Raw genomic sequence first — 13,636 nt, 5'->3', positions numbered from 1 at the left:
TTGCATTGTTTTCTTATATATATAGGTCTTATACTTCTGGTTTCTCTTATTTCTCTGAGTTCTTTTGCTGTTGCTACTTCTCACTCTGCCCGTTCTATTTTCACTCTTATCTTTTTTTAATACATTTTTTTTTATTTTTTTGTTTCTATAAACACATCATTGTGTGAACAGTGTGGTTCCAGGGTGCCTTACATTTTAAACCAAACATGACAATATTTTCACAGTGGTATTATTAACTTTCTTATATAATTTGATATTAATATACCGTATTTGCCGGCGTATAAGACGACTTTTTTGCCCTGAAAAACATGCCTCCAAGTGGGGGGTCGTCTTATACGGCAGTATATAACAAACTCTATATTTTGAGTGGAAATGTTGGGGCTCGTTTTATACGCCGGCAAATACGGTACATAGTTTGTCTCCTAAACAAGCCTTAAACAAACTTAAAGAAGGAACAGAATTCGTTCTCTTCTCTCTCTCTCTCTCTCTCTCTCTCTCTCTCTCTCTCTCGATCCAAAACAGCAATGCTTCAGAGCCAGCCGCAGGCGGAATGCAGAGTTTCGACTCGGCTTTTCCAATCCCCAGGCCAGGTCTTGGGAGGACAAGCGGGAGGAAAGAAACTTGCTGGCCGGGCGGCGGCTCCTATCCCACTTCCTCCTCCGCAGCTTCTGGTAGGCTTGCAGGAAAGCCGAGCCGCACAGCCGGGGCCTCCTAGCTTCTCGGAAGGCTCGAGAGACGCCCGAGGCAGCGCCGGAAGGCAGGGCTCGCTAGCCGCGGGACAAAGACGCTTCCTGCCTTGCCGCCATAATGCCAGGTCAGTAGCTCCTTTCCCGGCCAGTCGAGCTAAGGCAAGAGACCCGCTTGAGCCAGGGAAGCCCACTTGCGAGACCGCGAAGTTCGGTCTCTAAAGCCTCTGTGGGTTTCGCGCAAGTTCGCACCCGGTTCCTGACAGGAAAAGCGTTTGGAATTCCGCAGAGCTTCAACTCCGAGGCGCTTTGGGCGTTGCTCATTGGGAGGGGCGTCTTCGGTGCATGTTTTAAATGGGTGCGAAGTACGAGTAAGTTTGTATTAAAGTGCCAATCCAAGACTCGTAGTTTTCAGGCTTGTGTTTATTATCATTTGCAGTCTCTGTATATTCAGAGTTGTATCGGGTACTTTCGATCAATTTATCGCAAGTGTTGTCGTGGCATAGGCATACTGTAACAATAAGTATTATATGAATATAATAATGAAATCAGTATGTGGCTTTGTGTCGAGTGAGTCATGCTGTATGACTCACTGGCATGGCAACAGAGTCACTACTTCCATACTTTTGGCAATGCCTCTCACAGAAACTTTTACTACAGAAATCATAGTTAACCCTATTATACCAAACCCCACTTAACATGCAGAGGATTCAAATATATTCCAGCCATTGATTGCCCTTTTAGTAGGTAGAACTACATGTGAGTTTCAGCAAAAGCACTGAATTCAACGGCGATTCTTAAACGTTATGAAGACTTAAACGTTAGGAAGCCTTATGAAGACTGGAAAATAGAGTTGCTACAATTCTAAGGAAACTTTAACATTCTTTCCATAATCCTACAAGGCTTCTCCAAGTTCCTTGTTGTTTCCACTGAATCACTCCTTCCTTTCCTTGTTGCCCAGCATATCATATATTCTGCATAAAGCACACAGGCTGAATCATCTTCTTCTCCCCGCCTTTTCTATCTTAGTGCTTCTCATCCTTAGCAAGATTAAGATGTCTGGACTTCAGCTCCCAGAATTCCCCAGCCTGCATGCTGGGAATTGAAGTTCAGACACCTTAAAGTTGCTGAGGTTGAAAAAACTGCTCGGGAACACTTGTTTCCTTCTTGTCTGCTTCCTAGATGTCATTACTGTATTTGCCGGCGTATAAGATGACTTTTTGCCCTGAAAACATGCCTCCAAGTGGTGGGGGGGTCGTCTTATACGGCGAGTATATAACAAACTCTATATTTTGAGTGGAAATGTTGGGGGCTCGTCTTATACGCCCAGTCGTCTTATACGCCGGCAAATACGGTATATTATCAATCTTAATCATTCAATATTTTCATGTACTATTTTGTATCAATCTCTACATCCTTAACATCAGTTCTTACTATGTTACAAAGCCCCTGATTATGACATCGAACATGCAAACAAGCTAAATACACTACTAACATGGGTAGCACCCTGCCCACATGCTTTTATCTTTCCTGGTGACTTCAATCTACCTCATGTTAACTGGACCCTAAACAAATGTACAACTGAACATGTAACCTTCTACAATGCTGTAACAAATCTGCGACTGGAATAACTAGTAACCAAAAATACTAGACTTAACAACTGCCTTGATCTCATCTTCTGCAATAGTTTGAATTCAATTTATGGAATACAAATTAAAAAACCCTTTTCCAACAGTGACCACAACATGATTGACTTTTGTCTCAACATACGTCCACACAAAAATCATCACAATGACAGAATCCCCAATTATAACTTCAAAAAAGGCAACTATGATCTTATAAACAACGATCTCTCATCCCTTAATTGGCAATTTCTAATCACTGGATGCAATACTGTTGAAGACCATTACAACATATTTTTACTAGAAGTCAAAAGAGTCATCAAACTATATGTACCAATAACAACTCCCAAAACCAGGAAAAACAGATTACCCATAACAATAAGAAAGCTTCAATCCAAAAAGAGATCACTTTGGCGAAAAAACAAATCTGGTTTTTCAACTTCAAAAGCCGATACAAAAATGTATGCCACCAGATAAAAACTGAATGCACTAATTATCACATTAAACAAGAGGAAAACCTTCTCCGCACAAATTCCACCCATGCTTTCTACAATTTTGTAAACAATAAACTAAAAAACTCAAGGTCCATCCCACCCCGGAAAGGACCTAATGGTAAAGACTGCAACGATGACACTATTAAAGCCAACCTCTTTAACACAATCTTTGGCTCAGTATTTGTAAACAGCAATGGATCAAGCCCAGTACTTCCTAGTCGAACCACAGACAACTACAATGATCTAATACATATCGATTTTATAGAAGACATTGTTGAAAAAGCACTGTGCACTCTAAAACCATATCTATCTATTGGACCGGATGGAATATGTGCCTACTTCTTAAAAAAGCTATCCACTGCTATAGCTGAACCTCTAAGCATAATCTTTGAAAAATCTTTCAGGACCAGCTCCTTGCCAAAACTATGGTCACAAGCCATGGTCATCCCCATCTTCAAAAAGGGAGACCCCAGCCTAGTTGAAAATTACAGACCAATCTCTTTATGCTGCGTCACCTGTAAAGTCCTGGAATCAATTATTAACCAATCCATCATCCTCCACTTAGAAACAAACAATCTACTCTCTAATAAACAATTTGGTTTTAGGAAAAAACTATCATGTAATCTGCAACTTTTACACTGCAAAAACATATGGACTACAGAACTTGATCAGGGCAAAGCAATAGACGCAATCTACATAGACTTCTGTAAAGCCTTTGATTTGGTGGTACGTGACAAACTACTCCTAAAACTAAAATCTTACGATATCTCTGGACACCTGCATTACTGGATAGAAGCATTCCTGTCAAACAGACAAAAACTGGTCAAAATTGGGAGTGTCCTATCAAATTCTGTACCTGTCAACAGTGGTGTCCCCCAAGGCAGTATTCTGGGACCAACTCTTTTCATACTCTAGATAAATGACCTCTGTGATCATATAAAGAGCAACTGTGTTCTCTTCGCTGATGATGTAAAGCTATTCAACACCACAGACAATACTGCTACCCTCCAAAAAGACCTTGACTATGTATCAGAATGGTCAAACAAATGGCAACTTCAAATCTCATCAAATAAATGCTCTGTCCTACATATTGGCAAAAAAAATATCAGAAAATAAAATACAGGCTGAATAGTCAAGACCTTGTTGATGATCCAAACTTTGTCAAGGATCTTGGAGTACTCATCTCTAATGACCTAAATGCTAGAGCCCACTGTAACTACATAGCCAAAAAGGCATTAAGAGTTGTTAACCTAATCTTACGTAGCTTTTTCTCTGGTAATATTACACTAATAACTAGAGCATACAAAACATTTGCTAGACCAATACTCGAATACAGCTCATCAGTCTGGAACCCACATCACATATCTGATATTAACACAGTTGAGAAAGCCCATAAATATTTCACAAGAAGAGTTCTCCACTCCTCTATTCGTTGCAGAATACCTTATGCCACCAGACTCGAAATTCTAGACCTAGAAAATCTAGAACTACGCTGCCTTCAGTCCGATCTAAGTATAGTATATAAAATCATGCATTGCAATGTCCTACCTGTCAATGAATACTTCAGCTTCAACCATAACAACACTAGAGCAAACGATAGATACAAACTCAAGGTTAATCACACCAAACTTGATTGCAGGAAATACGACTTCAGCAACAGAGTGGTCAATGTCTGGAATACTCTACCTGACTCTGTGGTTTTTCTCCCCAAACCCCAAAAACTTTAATCTTAGACTGTCTACTACTGACCTCACCCCTTTCCTAAGAGGTCTGTAGGGGGCGTGCATACATGCACCAACGTGCCTACTGTCCCTGTCCTATTGTTTCTTTTATATATTTTTAAATTTTTCTTATATGTATCCATGTATTTATAACTATGTTTTTACTTATACCTATTATCTTGTAAGCAATTGACAAATAAAAATAAATAAATAAATAAAATATTTCAGTCCCATAAATAAAATTCAAACTCATCTTCTTCCAGCATCTTTCAAAATTCTTATCATTTTTCAAGTCCAGTTGTAGTTTTTATAAAATAACACCAATAAATCTCTTATACTTCCAATTTGAAAGGGGAGTCCACAATGTCTTTTTCAATTTTTAAATGGTTATTCAGTTGCATTTATAATTTCAGTGAATCCATCTCAGTTGTTTCCAGAGGGATTTCTTTGTCATCAATAGTAACTTCTAGAAACTTCCGGTTGCAAGGCTTCGGTGGCGGCAGGAATCCGCTTCTTTGCGGGTCCCTGCTGCGCTCGCCGCTGAGGTACCCCCGATCCAACTGGATCTGGGGGTTGTCGCTGCCCCAAAGAGGCAGTGGAAGACAGAGGAGATCCGGGCAGGGGTTTGGGGATATCGCACCCCCCTTCCCCAGCCGGCTAGACTCCTTTTTCCTGAGGCAGTGGAGCGGTTATCAGAAATGGCAGCCATAAAGGAATCTTCAACTGGATAAGACTGTGCAGGAGGAAGACGGAAGGAGAAGTTTTCTTGGCTGAACCGGGACATTAAGTTACTTTTAAAACACCCTGGAAACCTGACTTTTGGATTGATACATTTGTTTCCAAAAAAAGTTGCTACAGCGGCGAAAGTGCTGAAGGAAAGTTCACTCCCCTTCCTTACGGAGAAAGCAAATGAGCACAGAAAAACCTGCTTCTTTAAGGTAAAAACAAGCTCTTTGTTATAAGTGGGAAGGAGAGGACTAAAAAAAAATCTTTAAAAACTGATTGGAGGAGACGCTTTGAAGATTATAAGACCAACAACTAATTGCAAAAAGGCTTTAAAATATATTTGGGATTTTGCCCCAGGTGGAAAAGTTGCAAAGAGAAGAAGAGGAAATAATCTCTGGCTGTTTGGATTGTTTGATAACTTTGACATTTGCAAATTACTTTAAGACTAAAAACATCTGGGTTGTTCTTAAAAATTTACAATGGCACCATCTGTGGATCAACTAAAAATGGAATATGAAAAATTAAGAGAACAAAGTGGCAAGAATTCATTGGGAGCTGTCTTCCACTTTTTAGAAATGGCGGTTTCTACGTACCAGCAAATACTTGACGAAGAAGGAGAAGAAGAAGAAGAAGAAGAAAAGGAAGCCATTTTTAATGGACAAAAAAGTTTGATTAAGAAAGAAAATAGGAAGAGAGGAAGGAAAAATGAGAATTTAAGATTCAATAAAACAACCAAGAAAAAGAAAAATAAGGTGAAAAAAAGGTACAATGTTAGAAAGCAATCGAAAAGAGAATTACAACAGAGAGGGGAAGCTAAAAAGGTAGAAGTTAGAAGAGGGGGGGCAAAAGGATCAGACTGGAGAAGAAAGGGAGGGAAAAAGCCACGGTCTGAAACAAGATATCTTTTTTATAGATAAAGGATAAAGAATAGTGTATAATTTAAGAAAGATTCTGCAAGAGTACATAAGATAGTATTGTAGTATTTGCATTTGAAATAGTCTATTGGAATACTATAAGATTTAACAAAATATTAAAATATTAAAATGTTTGATAATGATAGATTTCAATATTTAATAAAATATTAAAGAGAATGTGCAAAATGATTAATGCTTAGTTATCCAAAATGCAACGTGTAGAATGTACTAAGCAGAATCAGGATAGAAATTATGTATTATTTTAAGTGTTACTTTAGGGAAAGGCGTCACACCTTAAAAGTGATTACAGGGGAAATTCTTTGCTAGAGAGAAGAGATAAATAGATGATTGGAAAAGAACAGACAAAAGATACAAACATAATGATTTTGAAATAAGATGAAATAAACAAATTATAATTAAGAGCGTGAAAAGAAGTGAGAAGTTATATAGAAAATATAGAATGGTTAATAAGATATGAATGGTATATAAGGTGAGCATGAATTTGATTTAGGTCTGTAAAAAAAGATGTAACCCGGGGCTAAGCCACTTTTCAAAAGAAGTTTTATGTTTTATGTTTTGTGTTTTGGTTAGCTATGTTTTGATTGTGAATTAATAAAACCTTGGAGGAATAAAACTAAAGGGAGAGAAATTTGGAAAAAGACATGTATAAATAATAATTAAGAAGGTTTTATCTTTTTATGTCTTGTTTTATGTTCTGTATTTTGTGTTTTTATGCTTGATGGAGAATTAATAAAACCTTGATAGAAAGAAATATAATTGAATAAAAGTGAAGGGAGAAACAATGAGAAATTTGGAAAAGATATATACGTGTTTAAATGGAAATGTGATAATGTGGAACTATGCTTTAAAAAATAATGCTTTATTTGCCTTGTTAAAACTTATAAGTAATTTTTGAGAAAGGAGGTTTTATACTTTGATGTCTTATGTTTTGTTTGTTTTTAAAATCAATAAAAATTTGTTTAAAAAAAAATAGTAAGTTCTAGTTCCAGTAAAGAGTTCAAAATTTCAAGCACTTCATTGGCCAATAAATCAAATATTCCCTTTAAAGTAGTCAGGTTTCCTCGTTAAATTCAGAGGAGAAAAAGTCCCCCATCCAATAACTGGGGGAAAACCAGCAAGACAACCATAATGGACCCCGTCCATTGTGGTCAGATGTCACGATGGCTGTTATGTGAAGTATCCACGTGATCATCTCACTTACAACCTCCCACCCAACCTTCCTTGAGGGGGCCTTGAAAAGCCTAGGGCAGGCCCTTCCGTACATTTCCCAGGGCTTTCCTCTCCCCCTAAGACATCCCATGCTTGTTTCCCACCCAATGGGTCCACAGTTTAATACAGCTGTCCAGAAAATGGCTGCCTACAGCATCACACCATGTGGCCCAGGAATATAAAGGCCTACTCTGCTTCCCTAATGTAACTCCAGAAAGCTCTGGATTAGTTCTCTTCAAAGCTTGTATTAAAGAAACAAAGCAGGTTTCTTCATTCCTGGGCCATGTGGCATGGTCTTGGAAATAGCCACCATCTTCAGAGTGATCACAGTTCAATGTAACTACACAGAAAATGGTGGCTATGTCAGATTTCCAGATGTGACATAAACCAGAATTACACCACATAATATTGGAAATTAGAAACAGCCCCCAAAAGTCACATTCCCCAAGAGGAATAAATCAACCTTGCCTGGAGTCATCAATTTCCACTCCAGATTTCAGCAGGGACACCTTCTGTTCCCACAGGAAGGAAAGTCACCTAGCCAAAACAATCCTCACTATCTAACCACTCCTCCCACCTTAAGAATGTGACGAGCCCGAAACCCTCCCCACCATTAACAGCAAAGAGAAAGAAAGAAAAGGAATAAATGATTAGAATATAGGGCTAAATAAAATGGCTACACATATGTCAATTTCGGGCTCGACAGGCTACCCCCCTCCCCCAATTGAAAAGAAAATCCTGCAATGATATAGAATACACAAAGATTGCAATTAGGTTAACCTCTGTCACCCACAGGATTCGTGGGTTTGTGTGGATATTTTTCATGGAATTTTTTTCACCAATCTATCAGCATTAATTTTCCAGCTATTTACCCGAGTAGCATCTAAAATAGGATACTCTATCCAATAAATTAAATAGTGTAATTTCCCCTTGAAAATCCTAGAGTCCAATATTTTTTAATGTCATAATGTTCATGCCCTGCAATGACCATAGCCTTTGGAGCCGCACAGTCTGCTGGCCATTTGAGGAAGTAACAAACAGCTTTAAAAAATAATGTGAAAAACCAGAAGTTAGAGAATTTAAATTTGACAGTCACTCTGTTTATTACTTTAATTATCTCAAAAAGTCCTATAAATTTTGGACTCAGTTTTCTAGAAGATAACTGTAACTTTAAATATTTAGTTGACAAATTAACCTTATCTCCCACTTTGAATTTTGGTTGCTGTGGGTGATGTTTGTCAGCTTGCTTCTTATGGATTTGTGCTGCCTTATTCAAAGCCTTTTTAGTATTTTCCCAGGACTCCATTCATATACTGACATGGATGGGGAGAGGGGGAAATCCCTTGGCAATTCAGGCATGGGGATGAATTCCATCCCAGTATTTATCTGGAAAGGGGTTAGCCCAGTACTGCTATGTACAGCATTATTATAAGCAACCTCCGCAAATGGCAGTAAATCAGCCCAGTTGGATTGTTGGTAATTTACATAACATCTTAGATATAGACCAATAACCTGGTTAATTTTTTCAGACAGTCCATTCATTTTCGGATGAAATCCAGAGTTTAACCCTTGAGAGAATCCAATAGTTTTATAAACTCCCTCCAGAATTTTGAAGTAAACTAAATCCCTCTGTCTGAAATTATCCTGCAAAGTATTCCATGTAATCTATTTATATGATTAACAAACATTTTGGACAATTTCCTGGCTGATGGTAATCCTGGACATGCAACAAAATGAGCTTGTTTTGAAAATAAATCCACAACAGTCCAAGTGACTGTATTTTCCCCCCACTTTCAGGTAAATCTATTATAAAATCCATTCCTATCTCCTCCCAAGGTCGGAATGGTTCTGACACAGGTTGCAAAAGTCCTGGAGGTTTTCCTGGTCTGGTTTTATCATAGCACAAGTGGCACAACTCTTTACATAGTCCTCAATGTCATGCTTCAAAACTGACATCTGGCCAAATGTGGGGTTTTTAAATAACCAAAATGTCTTGCTTGCTTTGAGTTATGGCTTTTCTGAAGTACATGAAGGTGTAAAGTTTTGGGGACATGTAACTTCAACCACTTCCATGCTACACTATTCCTTATAATTAATAGACCCTTATTTTCCTGATACCAAGAATCTGCACTTAATTCATTTTGTAACTTTCTGTCATTTCTGATTTGTCTTTCATCTTTTGGCTTTGGGCTTGTGCCCGAGTAATCACTTGAACTGTCTCCTAGGGGAAAAGTGGAATAATTGTGTGAATTACTTCTTCCCACTTGCTGTCAAATTGGGGTTTCCTAGATGGCACATCTGCTAGTAGATTCCCCCCCACCCAGGGGAAGGTACTTCAATTGGAAATTGACTCTTTTGAAATATTGTGCCTATCTGACTTGTTTAGGAGAGAGTTTCCTGGTGTTTTTAGAGCTTCTAAATTTTTGTGGTCTGTCCACACCTTGAAAGGATTGTTGCTTCCTTCTAAAAACTGTATCCATGTTAGTAGAGCCTAACTTCTCCCATACAGCCCACCTTCTTTCAGTATTTGTGAGTTTTTGGGGCATATATGCACATAGTTGCAGGTCTCATTTCTCATTTTTATTGGAGGAGTACAGCTGCCACTGCTATGTCACTAGCATCAGCTTGCACTACAAAAGGCAGTTCTGGCTCAGGGTGTCTTAAAATGGGTTCCTGTGCAAAATGCCTTTTTAACAATTCAAATTGGGCTTTTTGGCATTCTAGAGTCCATTTCAGAGGTTAACCAGGTTTTGGCTTGGTTGCCCCCCCCCCCCTTGTTTTTAATAGCTCTGTCACTGGTAGTGTGATCTCAGCAAATGAGGGGATAAATTGCTGGTAAAAGTTCGCAAATCCCAGGAAGCTTTGCAGCTTTTTCTGGGTTTTGGGGGGGTGCCAGTCTAGTACTGCTTTCACTTTTGCTGGATCCATTTCTATCCCGATTTGAAATGCAGTAGCCAAGATAACCTAGTGACTCTTTATGGAATTTGCACTTAGACAATATCACATATAGCTTTGCCTCCAACAGTTTTTTTTAATACTTTTCTCACTAACTTGATGTGTTCTTTTAAAGTTTTGTTGTAAATAAGAATGTCATCAAATTAAACAAGGACCCCTTTATACAAATGTTCATGTAGTACTTCATTTATCAACTGCATGAAAACTCCTGGGGCTCCTTGCAATCCAAATGGCATTACTCTGAATTGAAAGCTGCCTAAGGAGCAGTTGAAAGCAGTCCTCCACTCATCTCCTTCTCTGATGAGGATTTGGTAATACGCTTCACGGAGATATAATTTAGTAAACACTTGCTCTTTTGCGAAGTGTCCTAACATGTCTTTCATGAGCAGTAGGGGATAAGTGTTGTGAATATACACAGCGTTGATTCCTTTAAAATCCATGCATAATATAACCCCCCCCATCTTTTTTTCTTTAAATAGCATGGGGGCTGCCATTCTAGACTTTGCAAGTTGTATGGAACCTCTGGCTAGGTTTGAGTCTATGTAGTCTCATTTCTTTAGGTGTCTTGGAGTACATCTTTGGTTTTGGTAATTTCACCCCTTCTATAAACTCTGTGGTGCAGTCAGTGTAGCGATGGAGTGGTGGTAGCACATTGAATTCCTCCTCACTGAAAACCTCAGCTAGGTCACGGTATTGGATTGAGATTTGAGGGATCCCTGGGGGTTGCTCAGCCAATGCCACTGTTGGATCTTCATGGCTCTCCCGTAATCCTGAGTTGTCAATTTGGTTGTTGTCTTGTTCAAGAGGTAGCTTGGGACCGAGTGCTAATTTAATTCTCCTACATTCGCCCTCCCAGCTTATAATTGGGTGCCATTTGTCTAGCCAGGTGAGACCCAGGATTACTGACTGAGTCATTTTTGGCACTACTATGAACCAGATTCACTCCCAATGCTTCCCTATAGTTAGTTTTACTTTTTCAGTGATGTGCATGGCCAGACTTCCCCCTATCATGTATCCATCCAGTTATTGGAATCAAATGGGGTTAGTTAATGCTTGAGTCTCTATGCTTAGGCTATTCACACACTCAGGACTAATAAGGCATCGCAAACTGGTGGTGTCAATAATAATGTCTATGGGTTCTTCTATGCCTGTGCAGTAACAGTCAATGTCCCTTCAATTTTAAAGGGTCAGAAAGTCTTACCATCGGGCCCTCTTCTTCGCTATCTGCATCCTGAATAGTGGATAATCCTGCTGCCAGAGTTCCCGCTCCTGTGGGTTGCTGGGGATAGGGACCTCAATGGCTTGGCACATAAATTTGCTTTTGTCCGATGGTTTTCTTGGTGCTTTTTTCCCTTTAGGGGGAGTGGGTGCTCTCATTTGCGGTAATGGGGCCAGCGCTAAGCACTCTGAAGCGTGGTGCCCTTGCTGGCCACACAGAAGCACTTTATAGAAGTCAGGGCAGCTGCTGTTTGATGTCTTTTGCTGTGGCTGGTACTGAGCATTGTGTGAATTGTCTTCTGGATTGTTTCTCAATGTTGCTTCTTCTGTACTGTCTGAGCATGTTATCCTTTGCTATGGCAATTCAATACCACTCATAGATTCTGTCCTTGGGCAACCTATGGCAAAGGCAGATTTTTAATAACTCCTCATCCAGGCTTTCTTGGAAATAGTGCACCAGTATTCTCTCCTACCAGTGTCTGAGACTAGTGGCCAGGTGTCTGAACTCAAATACAAGTTCCTTGGTGGGTCTCTACTTCTGCCTAATGCTTTTGAGTTCTGCTTCAGCCTCTTGAGGAAAAATTCTCAAATGCACCTGGAGCTCTCTCAGGAAGTCTTCCACGATGTTTAATTCAGGAGCACCTTCATCATTGATCTGGGTGAACCATTTGGATGCCTCCTCCTCCAGATTGTCCCCTAGGAATTGGATGAGTTGGGCATCATCATGGAATTCATCTCCATGCCTGTTGATGTAAGACTATTCAGGAAAAACACAAGTTTGCTTGAGGTTCCATCAAACATGGTTTTAAAAGGTGTTGAGGTGTTTGTGCGTGGAGCTGGCTACAGCAGCAGAAGTGGGATTGCAGTAGGGCTGGTATAATTTGAGCTTGGTCTTGAACCCATCCTCTGCCTGGGTAAAATGCCCATCCTGGAGGGATCTGATCAGCCAGAGGCAGACAAGGAGGGGGGGAACTCGTTCCTCCATGGATTCTTTGTGGACTCCCCCTTCTTCTCACTCCTCTCTGTTCTACTCTCGGGAATGAACGATGCAATGGTGGTAGATCTCCAGCAGCAGTAGATCACCCTCTTTTGGGAGGAGATAAATCTCCCAACTGGGTTAGACCGAAAGTTGACAGGCTGGAAGCACATGTTGCTCTATCTCTCCGGGTGGTCATTTGCCTCACTTGTGGGCTTCTGCCTTCATGTCCGATGACAAGCTGCTCCATCTGGTCAGGTAGGTCCTCAAAGGTCTGGTTACACATTGCCGTTTGGTACTGCCATTCATCCGTCTCATTGTGATCTGCCATGGGTCCAGTTGCTGCTCTCCACAAGATCATGGCTCAAGACTCTCTGGCCACAGTTAATGGGTGATTGATGAGTGGGTCAGGAAGGGTTGATTGGCCAATCAGGTCTCTCTCCATCCATTGAATACCAGCGCTTGCAGACCATTCAACTGGAGATTTCGGGCGAGCTCCCATCTGGTGTGTGATATCTCCATGATTGCAGTCACTCGGATTGTCTCCTGGGGATCCGTTGGGGGGGCTGGCTGGCAACTTCACACAGCCCCCCCAAGTTTGCATTCGCATTCCGGTACCCCTGGGTTCCATCCTTCTGCCATCTTCCCTGAGTCTTTGCTGTTGCCCAATGCTCCGGGTAAACAGCCAGGGCTCAGGATTCTGAAAAGCAATCCTTGTTCGGGATTAGGTTGTGGGGATCCAGAATAATGTCAGGTTTCAAGTGATGAAATCCATTTAAAAGAAATGAGCAAAGTCCATTTTCCAAAATAAATATCTTTTATTTAGGTAATAGCAATAGCAATAGCATTTAGACTTATATAACACTTTATAATGCTTTACAGCCCACTCTAAGTGGTTTTACAGAGTCAGCATATTGCCCCCAACAATTTGGGTCCTCATTTTACCCACATCAGAAGGATGGAAGGCTGAGTCAACCTTGAGCCTGGTGACATTCGATCTGCCAAATTGCAGGCAGCTGGCTGCAGCAGAAGTAGCTTGCAGTACTGCACTCTAACCAATGTGCCACCAAGCATCAAATTGGCAAATTTTCTTG

At 40.2% G+C, this 13,636-nt stretch overlaps 1 protein-coding gene across 3 annotated transcripts in view; it reads left to right on the top strand.

The window, feature by feature from the left end:
* The window catches only part of AMPH (amphiphysin), a 172,244-nt gene that overhangs the window by 154,031 nt on the left and 4,577 nt on the right, over window positions 1-13,636 (top strand). The window lies entirely within an intron of this gene.

Source organism: Notechis scutatus, chromosome Z (assembly GCF_049901735.1).
Source record: "Notechis scutatus isolate UNSWTSFEM ecotype Mainland chromosome Z, rNotScu1.2, whole genome shotgun sequence".
NCBI lineage: Eukaryota > Metazoa > Chordata > Lepidosauria > Squamata > Elapidae > Notechis > Notechis scutatus.
This window is presented reverse-complemented; position numbering and strand designations above follow the sequence as displayed.